Here is a 15,582-nt window from a genome sequence, read left to right as displayed (position 1 = left end):
ACCTGCACAACCTTTGCCATATATGCATAGTGATGTGCCACATAACCATCATAGGTAAACCTCTACACAGGGTTTTTCACTCTCCCAAATCTTCGCAGTTTTTCATTCATGGCTTCCATACCCTTCTTTACACCAAGTTTTCTCATAGCTGGGATCCCAAGCTCCTTATCAAGGCTCATATCTGAGCCACTAGACTCTCCATCAACATGAGAATGCCCTACAAAAATGTCAGGCATACCAAGGGGCTCCACCACTTTCTCTTTTCCTTTACGTGATGTACTAATCACATTTGCAGGACTGGTATTATGACACAGCCTGCCACTCCATAGACTATCAACAGACCCACTAGATGAGGACTCTCCTGGTCCACTCAAAGACTGTGATTGCTAACCTGCATTCTATGCAACCACACTTCCACTCACATCAGCCCCAACAGCTTCTTTTTCAGCAGCATACCAACTGCTCATCTCATCAAAGATAACATCCCTGCTTACCCTCAACTCACGTGTAGCAGGGTTGTAACACCTGTATCCCTTTTGCTCAAGGGAATATCCAATAAGCACACATTTTTTAGCTTTTGGATCCAGCTTAGTTCTCAGCTTATCTGGCACATGCACATATGCAATGCATCCAAAGACTTTCAGATGAGACAAATTAGGTTTTCTACCAGTAAACCTCTCCTCTGGAGTTACATAATGCATGGCTGCAGTCGGAGTCCTATTCATGATGTATACTGCTTTAGAAACAGCCTCAGCCCAATAGCTATGCGGCATATTCTTCTCTTCCATCAATGCTCGCGCAATCTTAGCAATGTGCCTGTTTTTTCGCTCAGCAACTCCATTTTGCTACGGAGTGTATCTGCATGTAAACTATCTCCGAATACCATTCTTCTAAACTCATTGGAGAAGTACTCTCCCCCTCCATCTGACCTTAGGCACTTTACATATTTCCTTGTTTGCTTTTCAACCAAAACTTTGAAATTTTGAAAGTGAGTGCACACCTCACTCTTCTCCTTCATGAAATATACCCACACTTTCCTTGTGTGGTCATCAATGAAAGTCACATAATACCTGCAGCCTCCCATAGACATGGTCTTCGTAGGACCCCATACATCTGAATGCACAACATCTAGTGCATTTCTGCTCACATATCTATTACGTGGAAATACATGCTTTGTTTGCTTTCCAAATTGGCATGCTTCACATATTCTCTGCATACCTTCCACTTTAAACTTTGGCAGCCCTGTCACAATTCCTTTAGTCTGCATAGACTTCATTCGCTGCACATTCACGTGTCCAATTCTTTTATGCCAAATGTTTGTGTCTGCAACAATTTCTGAACCATTTGCAAACATCGCAGCACTCATTTCAGGCATGTCTACATTCAACGTAAACATTCTGCCCACTCTGTTGCCTTTTGCAACAAACCTGCACTTGTCTTTAAAGTCTTCAACATAACAACCATTAGGGTTAAACCGAACCTGCAAACCCTGCTCAATCATCTGGCCAACTGAAACCAGATTCTTTGTTATGTTCGGAACGTGAAGTACATCTGCAAGGTACTTCACTTTGCCATCCTGCATAGACAATGGCACATCGCTAACATGGGCAATTGGATGAGCAATGTCATCCCCTGTTTCCACAAAACCTGGTCTTTCCGGGTTTTTCATCTCCTTGAACCACTCCCCATGACTTGTCATGTGGTTCGAAGCACCTGAATCCACATACCATACATCATCTTTTTGTGCTGCTTCAACATTTTCAGACATGGCATTCACGACATGTTGCATAACAAACAACCTTTCATTATCCTCATTGTTTCTGCTTGAGGATGCATAGTTATTCTGTTGCACTTTCCCATTTTGCATGCCAGCCTGCTTCTTATAACATTCTGCCTGCACATGTCCAGGCTTACCACAATAATAGCATTCACGTGCATCATTATACTGCCTTTGCCAATTTCCACAGCCTCTTTGACTCCCCCTGCCTCTGAATTTGCCTCTTCCACCTGCGTGTTGTTGTTGTTGTTGTGTATTCTGGGACTGTTGTTGTTGCTGCTGGTGGCCATAATTCTGATTACCTATTCGGCCACCTCCTTGACCGCGTCCACGGCCTCCTCTACCTCGTCCTCTACCTGAACTTGTGTAGAAGGCCTGTTGCTCTGAACTGTTTTTATTTTGTGAAGACTGTTGGTCTTCACCCAAGCTTTTCTCTTCTATAATCAGCATAGACACCAAATTTGTAAAGTTGGGAATGTTTTTCCAAGTCTGAATAGACGTCTTGAACGCCTTGTATTGTGGCCCGAGACCACGTAGACAGACTTCCACCTTATCATCATCATCTACTGACACACCAATAGATGCAAGGGATTCCACAATACCCTTTATCTTCAATGCATAGTCATTCACAGACATGCTCTTTTTCTCCAGAGTATGAAGTTCATTCTTCAACTGTATCTTACGTGCCTTGGTATTTGTTTCATAGAGCTTTACCAAGGTGTCCCACGCCTCCTTGGGGGACTTGGCATCCTGAATGTGCCCAATCATGGTGTCCTGTATACTAATGGAGAGCCAATACATAACTTTCCTGGCTCCTTGGTTCCAGTCTTTAAACTCTTTTGCATCTGCAGCAGTCGGATTTATGTCTGGTATCTCTGGTGCCTCTTCATGCTCACCTTCTATGTAGTCCCAATAGCCCTTTCCCATCAAGAAATTCATCAACCTGAACCTCCAAGCATGGTAGTTATTCTTATCAAGCTTCTCAGCCACAATCTGGGTTATGCCATCATTTAACATCTTGCCAGATACACAAATTTACCAAAAATAGCACTCTGGTTTGTCCTGCATAAACTGCTGTATTTTCTGTAGCGGTACTGTAGTACTCTCAAATGTCACAACCAGTGACTTCAATATGCATACATACACCCCCAATGGCAAATGTTGACCTCTTTGCAGCACACACTGTGTCTGCACAGCCAATCTATCTTCCTGCAGTTCTTAAAACAGAGTTCTGTAGAGAATCGATGACTTACCCGCAGTGCTCGAAATCGCCTACTTTCTGAAAAACGGAGATCCAGACATGCCCGAAACACATTTTCGGCCCAAAAAAATTTTGTCCGATCGGACATTATAGTTGCCCTATAGCTTTACTCCCGCAAAGAAAGCTCCTCACTCAGAGGTCGTTTGCCGGTGTCTCCCGTATAGCTCCCGACAAGGGTGTAGTCACCAACACAAATAGGGAAGAGTAGTTGAAGCTCTTACCCTTGTACCGCTTCTTGTGGTTCTCTTGCTTGCAGCTCAGCCCTTAGCATGAACCAGGCTGCTCTGATACCATGAAAAGATGCAAGGGGGAAGAGAGCTTGAGCTCTTGCAAGCACACACACTCACAAAATCCTAATAGAGAACACACGAGGTGAGAGGCTGAAAATCTTCTTCTTCTTCACTCAACACTCAACACACCATATACAAGATAAGAGTACACATAATATGAAAGGTACTCAACCAATACATACACGGGTTCTCTATAGTGTGAACCCAACTAAATGAGCCGACGCTATAACTATGCCAGTCTCTAGAATGGCTGTCACACAGCCTGTCACTGGCCGCATATCACCCATGATCTCACCAACCATGCCAGTGGTGTAAGTGTGCGGCCTATCCCCCAGGCGGGTCATCAGTGTCCTCCACCTCACTAGACGAGCTCGATATCTCAACACCTAATGCATTTCATATGTACACATTCCTAATGCACTATGCAGTAAGTTGGATATAAAGGCTGAAAAATGTGTGTTCATTGATTACTCCCTTGAGAAAAAGGAGTACATATGTTATAACCCTATCACCCGTGGAGATGAGGGTGAGTAGGGATGTTGTCTTTGATGAGATGAGTAGTTTGGTATACTGATATAAAAGACTCAATTAGGACTAATGCACAGGAGCAGGTGGCTACACATAATACTCATAGTCATTAAGTGAACCGAGAGGGTCCTTTGGAAATGAGTCTATTAATAGACCATGGAATGTCAAGCTGTGTCAAAAAATAAGTCCTCCTGCTCGGGGGGGTCACTATATGTAAAATATCCCTATCGCGTGCGTTCAAGGCCTATATTTTAAATCCCTTATTTGTGAATTTTTTAATCTATATAATATCCCCTTTTCTTTATGAATCTGTAAATTTTTTAAAAAAATTTTTAAATGATACCCTTATGTAAATATATTTCTGTAAGTTTCATAAATTAAAATTATGCTTCTGTTGAACGCACGTGATATTCACATTTTTTTGTGAGTGACCCCCCGAGTCCTCCTGCAGGTTCAATAAGTGCATCACGTAAAGGTAAAGATAAGTTTAATGAGTCTCTTGGTATGCCTGACATTTTAGCAGGGCATTCATATGTTGATGGAGATTCTAGTGGCTCAGAGCAAAGCCTTGATGAGGATTTTAAGATTCCAACTACTATCAGGACACCTAGTGTAAGGAAAGTGTAAGGAAGGCAACTGCAAGGACACCAAGAACAGGTCCAAGATCATGAAGCTTGAGTAGGGTAAAAAACCCAATTCAATGATTGACATATGATGGTTATGTAGCTCACCATTATGTATACATGGCAAAGGTTGTGAAGAGGTTAAACCCACATATTTTGAGGATGTTGTTGGACATTTACATTGGGAGAAAGCCATGGATGATGAAATGGCTGCATTGGATGCAAATAGGACATAGAAATTGGTGCCTTTTCCTGAGGGTAAGAAGGCTATTGGATGTAGGTGGGTCTATAAAGTGAAGCATAACTCATATGGAAGCATTAGTAAGTACAAGGTGAGATCGGTTGTCAAAGGTTATGCTCAACCCTATGACATTGGTTATAAGGAGACATTCAGCCCCATGCCAAGATGGAAACCGTGAGAGCTATTATTGTAATGGCTATGGCAAAGGGTTGGATTTTGCATCAAATGGATGTAAAGAATATTTTATTTCATGGTGAGTTGCAAGAAGAAGTATATTTGGATAGCCACCTAGTTATGAGAATTTGAGTCACCCAGACTATATGTGCAAGCTACGTAAAGCCTTGAAGCAGGCACTGAGAGCATGGCATGATAAGATTGCATAGTGTCTTATCACCATTAGCTTTCATATGGTAGATGCTGATCATTCACTCTATGTGCAAAAGAGTGATAATATAAGGGGATTATGATCATCACCATCTATGTGAATGACTTGATTGTTGGGGGCAACAATGAAGAGGAAGTTAAGAATGTAAAGGGTCTCCTCAAGAAGAAGTTTGATCATCACCATCTATGTGAATGACTTGATTGTTGGGGGCAACAATGAAGAGGAAGTTAAGAATGTAAAGGGTCTCCTCAAGAAGAAGTTTGACATAAAGGATTTGGGTGAGCTGAGATACTTTCTTGGCATTGAGGTCATCAGGACACCTAAGAGCATATGGATGTCACAGCTATTAGCAATCACAGGTTCACTGGAGCTATGGAGGATGGAATCTCAATCTCTCCATGGTTGAGGAGGAAGAAGAAGAGAGATAAAAGAGAGAAAGAGAGAGCAAGTTGGACACAACACAAGGTAATTGTATTATGAATGATATGAGTACAATACTCTTTATAGGAATTAAACCCTATCTTTTGACTCTAACTAAGAGATTGTTCACACCTAGAGTATTCACACCAATTTGGCTATAAACCTAATGGCCAAATGCCCGTATCCCCAATGTCACATGGTATTTTGGTGTCTTTCTAACATCCTTTCTCAACAAAATATCCATGGCTACTATTATGTCAATGCTAGCTCTAGTTACTGCTCACAATGCTGGTTATGATGATGACCATTTTGGTGCTCATATGTCTTACTCCAACTAGGTTTACCTTGGTAGTTATGATGATAGATGCTAGACATCTAGTTATGATTACATTTCACTTAGGATAAGAGGGGTGACCACCACAGGTGGGCTTGCCATGGCTGGGTCTAGCTAGCCACCTATGCCTTTTGTAACATTTGTTAAAATATGGTGCCTGTCATGTCATGTATGGGGCACATGTATGTGAGAGTTAGGTAGATGGAGGCTTAGGATGTCATGAAATAGGAATAGATGAAGGCTACGGTAAGTAGAGGATGTGAATGGATGAATATGAAAGGGAATCAATGGTCCAAAAGTAGGCACATGGAAAGTGTAAGGGTGCACAAGGCATGTGGGCATTTATGAATGCATGGATGGAACAAGGGTGCATGGAGCATGTGGATGAGATCTCTATGAGAGATATAAATGGATTTATCAAACTCATTTTGTTAATGCCAAAATGTGATAATGTGATTAGCCCTAATCCATATCTTGTTTATCTTCATTAGTGTCAACATTGTGCTCTAAACACGTCTTCTTCCATCTTTTATCCACCATAGCACTCATCTTACTTAGTTATACATTCATATTCTCCTCAAATCCATCTCATTTAACATGGTATCAAAGCCAAGGCACCTCATTTTTACCTAACACAGCATTAGCAAAAATCAACACCACGATTAGTGCTAATTATAGTTATTAGCAACCTTATCTATTTCTTTCACTTGGTTAAAAATATCTCACTGGTTGAGAGCTTAGCATTTCCCACACACTAAGCCATGGCTCACAACCTTCTAGGAGGGTGTTCACCACTTCAGGGCACACATGTGACTTGGAGTAATTGATGCAACTCAGGTAGAATTGCTTAGAGGCGCCCTGCGCTTGTTTTTTAGGAATATTTCAAAATTTCACCTATTCATGCCAAATCAACATGAAAGGAGTGATGCTTTGGGGCTTTTGGACATTGCAAATCCAATGGAAGCATAAAAACTCAGAATGGAGTAGCGCATCGTGAGATCCAAGACTACATCGTCATTTTCATTAAGTTTTTAATAAGCTTTTTGATCCTTAATTAAAGGCTGATTAACCCAAGTTTCATCAACTCAAGATCATCTTCACTCATTTCTATTTCATTCTCTCAAAGCGTTTTGGTTAAATTATATTACAACTATCCTAATTGATCACTCAAAGTTACCTAATTGTTTCCATGAGATAAATGATCTTAATCTTATTTAGCACCCAAATCTGAACTAAATTTTTTCAAATCATTGTAAGAGGATTAGACACTGCTGAGATTCAGTTAAAATCTTGGTAAGACCTTCCTCATTGAGCCATGGCCACTCAAATCTCAGTGGGTAAATTCAGTGTTGAAGGATTTCATACATGGCACAACAAACAAAGGTCAAGTATCTACTTATGCAAAAGGAACTTTGCAAGGTAGTAAATGGAGATGAGCTTGATGAAGAGAGTGATAATGAAGTCAAATCATTGATAAAAAAGGATAAAAAAACCATGGCCATCATTGGGTTAAGCCTTGGGGATAACATCATTCATCATATCAACACAACAAGGATCATGCCAAGGAAGCCTGGGATGAGCTAGAGAAGGTATTTGGAGCCACAACAAAACATTCAAAAATAAACCTAAAATTATAGCTCTATGGGATTGATATGGAGTTAAAAGACTCATTTGTGGAACTTGTAGGTAATATGAAGAGCATTATGATGCATCTTGTGCTGAAATATACAAGTGAATAGGGTGTGTGAGGGAACAAGCCCTTAGTAAGAGGCTGTAAAAGAGAATCTGTAAATGTGAGAGAAGCTATGAAAAGGTGAGAAGTATCTACTAGGAGAGAGTAAAGGGTAGCATGAGAATATTTAGGAGGTGTGGAGATATTCTGGGAAGAGGTGGAGAGAATCAAGCAAAAGAGGTGGAGTGAATCAAGGAGAGATCAGTGGGATTAGATGCTTGGATGTAAACTCTATAAATTGAGGCATTGGCCTAATGAGAATTTGCTGGTTTTTTATTATCCATGCCTACATTAAGCTATTAGTTAATTGCTCACTAATCACATCTATCAGTTAATTATTCACTAATCACATCTTAATTATCATTTAATCTCTTTTCTAATGATTTTGGTTCTAGCATTTGATCCACCATAGCTCATCACATTGCTGCAAATTTAACATGGTATCAGAGCCTAGCCTAGAATCCATCAAATTTATGAGCCAATTATCTTGCTAATCACCTAGCTAATCAAGATTAGTAGATAATCAAGTTTTACACCTTCTTTTCAAAGAGCTTCTGTACTCCCAACTGGTGGAGGGACTTGATCTCCCTCCAGGATTAACAATAGCCTCCAAGCTTTTAGCCACACATAGCCACAAGCCTCATGCTCTAGCCCATTCAAGCGATTCATCAAACCGCTTATTGGAGCTACCAGTTTTTGCTAAAATGCCAACTAGAGATCTTGTCTACACCAAAAGACATTGATCTAATTCCTCTTGGCCCTAGGGGTTTTCAAGGGTGCTCTACAAGCTGGTGAAGACAATTTTTTATTTCATCAAGTCTACAGTGAGATCCAAGCTCTTCATCAAATCTGCAGGTGACTTTGGTAAAACAGAGATTAAGCATTCAATGTTTAGCCAAATCCTGTGTTTCTTGGCTTAATCCTCTACTAGACTAATTGATATTGATGGCCTTGAAAGTATTTGAGCTCATTTGAACTCTAAGGCCCCAGATCTGGACTCCCCGCATACTTTGTTTTTTGCTCACAAAACAGAGGATTATGTTGCTAATCAGTACTAATCATTCTATTTTGGTGCAAGTGAGGGTTCAAATCAACCATTGGGTATCTGATACAGATCCCTATAGCTTCATATTGCAATTTGGAGATGGTTTGATACTCCAACCATTTCGTACATATTTGTTACCCTTGGTTTAATGTAATTTCTGATGAATTTATGTTGATAAATTTGTTGTAATCATCACCTAAACACCAGATTGAGTTGTAAAAGGGTAGACACTGTGCTTGAATCTTGAAATTGGATCAAGAGGTAAGACCCCATTCACATCATCATGAGTACGGCACAAGAGATAGCCAAATTTAATGGGGAGCAGTTTTACACATGAAAACCATGTATCTGCTCATGAGGTAAAATCTGTGGGGGCTAGTTGAGGGAAGAAATGAATGCCCCCAGAGGTGAGGGAAAAATGAGTGGAAGATCAGGAATGAGAAAGCATTAGGACTTATCGCACTCAGTTTAAATGATAAAATCATTCACCACATCACAGGGATACAATGGGCAAAAGATGCATGGGATGAACTCAATAAATTATTTGGCACACTCAAGCAAAAAATTTAAAGATAAATCTATTAATGCAATTCTACAAACTGGATATGAAGGAAAGTGAACCTTTAATCACACACTTGAACAAATATAAAAGCATTAAGCAACAACTGTCAGCCACCATTGGCAAAAAGGTAAAAGATGATGAGGCACTAGCAGTTCTTCTGAAGAGTGTGAACAAAGGTGAATATGAAAACATTGTAGCAACATTAAAGAATGTACGTGAATTGAAGCTGCACGAGATAGAAGGAGCTCTACTAGAGCAAGAGACCAGGGTCAAGAGAAGAAATGTACATGAATTGAAGCTGCACGAGATAGAAGGAGCTCTACTAGAGCAAGAGACCAGGGTCAAAGAGAAGAAATGGCTAGACTCAACAACTAGAGAAGAAAAATTATTCTTCACTCAAGGAGGATTCTCTTAAGGACGAGGACAAGGAAGAGGTAGAGTAGGAGGAAGGACCTTCACTTGCCACAACTATGGAAAGCCAAGACACATGGCAAGAAACTGCTATAGTAAACCCAGTGGAGAAGGAACTACATCGGCAAACTTCATGGAGGCTCCTAAGGAAGTGGAGTTAGATCATCTTTTCTGAGAGAGAGAGAGAGAGAGAGAGAGAGAGAGAGAGAGAGAGAGAGAGAGAGAGAGAGAGAGAAACCCCACAACCCAATGTAACCTGCCCCAACAGAGTAAAACCACCTCTGAGAGAGCCACCAATGATGTAGGCCATGTGGTAGATGTATGTGTGAGCACTTTAGTCAAGGTCACGGGCACTTGTAGTAGCCTTGGACACATAGAGAGAGAGAGTGTCAAGAACTATGGGTTTAGGGACTTGAGGCACTGTGGTCGCAGACCACCAAGTAAGAGGGAAACTTGGTATAGAGTCCAGGTGTGCTAGGAGTATTCACTTGTTGAGGAGAGGTGTTGAAATATACAAGTGAATAGTGTGTGTGAGGGAACAAGCCCTTAGTAAGAGGCTATAAAAGAGAATCTGTAAATGTGAGAGAAGCTGTGAAAAGGTAAGAAATATCTACTGGGAGAGAATAAAGGGTAGCATGAGAAGATTTAGAAGGTGTTGAGATATTCTGGGAAGAGGTGGAGAGAATCAAGCAAAAGAGGTGGAGTGAATCAAGGACAGATCAGTGGGATTAGATGCTTGGATGTAAACTCTATAAATTGTGTAAGATTCCTCCCTCCAGCTTTTGAGGTGTGTAGGTGTAAGAACCTCCCCTTTTGATCTTATAATTATTCCCCTCTCTGAAATTAAATAAAGATCCTGTTTTGGCCTAGAGAGAGAAAATGTCTAGAGGTAGGTAATTCAAAATTGAGATATTTTTTTATATAAAAATCCTCCTAGTGTCTAAAATGGTTTCCCCTGAAACAGAAATTCAAAAAGAACTTTCCAATGCGTAATTGGAATTAATTGAAAATAGGTAAAAAGGACCTTAGCCTAAGGGTCCAAATTTTCAAAAAAAATTGGATGATGGTCTAATTAAGGTTCCTATGGACCAATAAGATTAATCCAAATGTAGGGAGGAGATAAATTGAAGAATAAAAGAAAAACCCCCAAAAATGTGTAAACGCTCACATAAGATGAAGAGTTGACTGAGTACAAGGTTTATTAGTTAAAAATTAAGAGATATTTAGAGGAAATGATGCATTTTTGACACCTCAATGTGGGGATCTCCCCTCATGAAGGAGGTGCCTATTTCACATGTGTGGAGGAGTTTTAAACTCATAAATAATGAGATATTTTCATCTCTCCTCTCTCCTATTTCAACTAGATCCAAAAAGTAAGCTAAACTGACCCAAAAATGGTCAAAAATTGACCAAACTGATTTGGAAAATTCTAGAATCAGTTTGCTTGGTTAGAGGCTCACTTTTTCCTATAAATAGAAGCCTCCCCCTTTGTAAAGGCTTAATGGTGTTTATGCACTGTTACTCTACTCCTACCCAGAGCCATTTACATTGAATTTTCTTGATAATTCAATTATTTTTGGCTTAATCCTCTCCAAAGTAATTGGTGGCCTCTCTTGCTTCAAACAAGAGTAGAACCCTCAATCCCTCAAGCCAAAGGAAAGCTTACAACTCCATGTAAGCTAAATTTTCTTACTTTTTAATTTTAAATCTATGGTTTTCTTTATTTTCTTGTTTTATAGATGATTGAAGTAAATTCTAATGCTATGCCTTGATGAAAAGGCCTCTTTACATTCCAGCCCTTCATTATCCTAGAATGATTAACAAAAAGATTAATTAAACTTTTTTTGTTGTTTACTCTCTTGGAAATTGAAAATTGAGTAGATTAGAGTCCTATACATCTAGATTGGGTTAATTTAAGTTGAAATTAGAATGATAAAAATGAAAAATGGTCAGCCATACAAAGGAGGTTATGGCAAAATTTTCCAGAATTTTGTGGAAAAGAAAATTTATTTTTATGTTATTCCAAAAGAGTAATTCCCACCATTTGTGCATTTTAAAAGAAATATTCTAATTACTCCATGTACATATTGACCTATGAATATGCATGGATATCACTGATATTAATTATTAAAATTGATTTCTATGCATAGAAAGATGCATAAAAGATTTATTTTTATTTCAAAAGTGTTATGCTCATTAAAATTGATTTTATGCATAGAAAGATGCATAAAGGATTTATTTTTATTTCAAATGTGTTATTCTCATTAAAATTGATTTTATGCATAGAAAGATGCATAAAGAATTTATTTTTATTTCAAATATGTTATTCTCATTAAAATTGATTTTATGCATAGAAAGATGTATAAAGGATTTATTTTTATTTCAAAAGTGTTATTCTCATTAAAATTGATGCATAGAAAGATGCATAAAGGATTTATTTTATTTCAAAAGTGTTAATATCATTAAAATTGATTTTATGCATAGAAAGATGCATAAAGGATTTATTTTTATTTCAAATGTGTTATTCTCATTAAAATTGATTTTTATGCATAGAAAGATGCATAAAGGAATTATTTTTATTTCAAAAGTGTTATTCTCATTAAATTCGATTTTTATGCATAGAAAGATGCATAAAGGAATTATTTTTATTTCAAAAGTGTAATTCTCATTAAAATTGATTTTATGCATAGAAAGATGCATAAAGGATCTCAAAAGTGTTATTCTCATTAAAATTGACTTTATGCATAGAAAGATGTATAAAGCATTTATCTTTATCTCAAAAGTGTTATTCTCATTAAAGTTGATTTTTATGCATAAAAAGATTTTTATAAAAGTGTTATTCTCACTGAAGTTGATTTTTATGCATAAATATATGCGTAAAGAATCTTTATGTCAAAATTAGAGTTCTCTTAAATTCTATGTTTAAATTCTATAAAATAGATGTGAATGAATGGATGGATAGATGTGATGTGAATAGAGGTGATGAGATGTGAGGTGAATAGATGTGATGAGATGTGATGTGAAACAGATAGATGTGAATTGTTGAAATGTCAAGCTCGTATACAGCTGGAGGATAGCACATGGGTGCTGACAGAGTGACAGTATGGTAGATGGATATCGTGTGGTGTGTTTATGACCGCGTCCAGCTGGTCATGTGTGGTGTGGACATTACATTAGGTTTACTTTGTAGTGTGGACATAACACTATGTTGTGTTTTCTTTTGTGTGTGTGAGAGAGATGATGACTATGGCTTCTCTCCTTCTTTATGATTGATGGATATGGATTAGGGTTTGCTTCTCTTTGTGTGTGCTCCCTCCTCCTTCTGTTTTTTATCATGGTATCAGAGCCTAGAGCTCATTTAGTTGTGTTGTGAGAGTGAATGAGAGAAGAGGGAAGAAGAAGAAGCTGTGAAGATTTCCATTGAAGCTATGGAGCTCACCTCGGTTACAGATCTGAAGCTTGGCCTAATGGGTAAGAGTAGCAAAACTCTCTTGAGCGGATTGCAGGTGCCAAAGAGCAGGTTCAGTGAAGATTGAAGTGCATAAAGCAAGCAGAAAAGTTCTGTTTTGAAGCTTTCATGGAAAGCTTGTGAATGAATGTATTTTGGCACATGTATTTAGGGAAATGCAAGCAAAGAAGTGAAAGTCTCATGTACCTGGAAGGGCACATGTACTAGCAACTCAGGAGCAAATCATTCATGCAAAAATTGATGCATTTCAAGTGATGTGTGAAGGAAAAATTCTGGTTTTGTGAACTTCTGCAAAACAAAGAACATACCCCCCGTGGAGGATCTCGATTGCGAAAGCTAGAGAAAAAATTGAGTCAAACCCTTCAAGCACATGTTAGCTTAGGTCATTGCTAAGGTGCTGGTGAAGTGAATGTGCAAATGCCCCATCCCTAGAGCCCTCTGGAGCAGGCGGCACTTTTTGGAGCAGTATCTTGGATAGTTTGAGAAGATTTTGGTCTAATTCACTCATTTGTACATCAAACTTGGTGCTTTAAAGCTTGGAGTGCTTAGCAAAAGTGTGATTGAGAGTTGTATTACATTTGGGGCAGCTCATGTGATGTATTTGAAGCTCATTTAATTCAATTAGCAAAGATTTACAGGTTTGCAGAAATGCTGTGCAGAAACAGAGCATCACTAATCAAGCCATTAAACCTTGTGTATTGCAAATTGGTCTAATTCCTTTGGTACAAGCAAGGAGCTATGAGTTGCTAAACTTTTGATTCAAAAATTTTTGAATTTGGATGAGATTTGAAGAATCTATGCGCTTTTTAGTGACTGTTGATCACTGATATATACAGAAATAAGCAAACCAGAGAGTCACATTTTTTATTGTAGCTCACTCAACTTGAAGAATTTGGTCATTTCCTCGTAGGAGCACTTGGAGCAAAGTATTGGGAAGCTAAAGCATACCTCAAACTTGGATTTCAACAACTTTTTTAAGGATTAAGGATCATTCTTTGACTGGTTTTTTTACTGGTTCTCTAGTAAGAAAAAACCAAAAAATTTCAACTAAACTTTTTTGAAGTGTAATGCCTTGGATGGTTGAGATACATGCATTGGAGAGTGTTTGGAGGTAAATGTGTATGCAAAACACATATTTGAAGCATTTTACAAGGATTGAAGTCCTGGACAGCATTTGCAAGTGTGACATTACAGGGTACATTTAGTACATTGTTTCGAGTACAATCTGTAAGCAAACATGGGAGATGGTCCGGTACAAATTGTTGGAGAGAAGCCTGACAGAACTAACTTTCAAGTGTGGAAGTTTCGAATGAAGAGTTTTTTGAAAGGCAAAGGTTTATGGAGTCTCGTGTCAGATGAAGACCCGGAGCCATTTCTACCTCCTCAACCAAATAATGCTCAGTTGGTGGCTCACAAGCAATGGGTAGAGCGGTCTTCGAAAGTGTTGCATTACTTTTCAATATGTGTAACAGATGCCTTGCTTATTCACATCCAAGATGCAAATACACCGAAAGAAGCATGGGATATATTGTGCCGAATGTATGAGACAGACACTGGTGCAAGGAAGATACAACTAAAGCAACAGATTCACAGTGTAACACGAAGGAATAGGAGTATACATGAGTATGTTCAGGAAATCAAGGGTTATGCAGATTCACTATCATCAATTCATGCCCCAATGGATGATGATGATTTGGTTGCTCTCACATTGCGTGGTTTAGGCCGGGAGTACAAATCTTTTGATACTTCCATCTCAATAAGGTTGGGAGGAATGCCAGACTTTAATGAGCTTGTGTCATTGCTCATTGTGTGGAAGAATTAAAGCTTGGACTTGGTGGTATGAATATTATAGGTGGTGCATCCTCATCCAGTAATGATGAGCATGCAAGGAATCAGGCTTTTTACTCATCTAGAGGCTTTCGAGGAAGGGGGAGATTTTCTCCTCGAGGCCGTGGAGGACGTGGTTGGAATGACAGGTCTACTCAACCACAATCAAATCAGAATTTTCAGAATTCACAATCATCATTTGGACCACGTGGAGGTCGTGGATTTCAATCCCATAGGGGGAGAGTTGGAACAGGTGCTCGTGGGGTAGAGGACGATGGCAAGGTCCTCAACAAAATTTGAATGGGATTGAATGTCACTATTGTGGCAAACTTGGACATATGGCAAAAGATTGTTACAAAAAGCAGAATGATGTCAGGAATGGAAGACCACAACATGGAAATTATGCATCTACTAGTAACAATGATGGGAGTTCAAATCATCTTTTTGCAATGAAGCACATTATGGGGACAATGGATTCTCATAATGCTGGAGATGAGTCATGGTATATGGATTCGGGTGCCTCAAACCACATGACATGTCATGGTGAGTGGTTTGAGAAGATGCAACCATTGGGTACAAATGGTTATGTGGTCACAGGAGATGATACTCAGCATCTTATAACACATGTTGGCAATGTGCCTTTGAGGATGCATGATGGAAATGTAAAGAATATGTCA

Source organism: Cibotium barometz, chromosome 5, assembly GCF_041138505.1.
Source record: "Cibotium barometz isolate CiBa-2024 chromosome 5, ASM4113850v1, whole genome shotgun sequence".
Classification (NCBI taxonomy): Eukaryota; Viridiplantae; Streptophyta; class Polypodiopsida; order Cyatheales; family Cibotiaceae; genus Cibotium; species Cibotium barometz.
Note: the sequence above shows the minus strand (reverse complement) of the source record.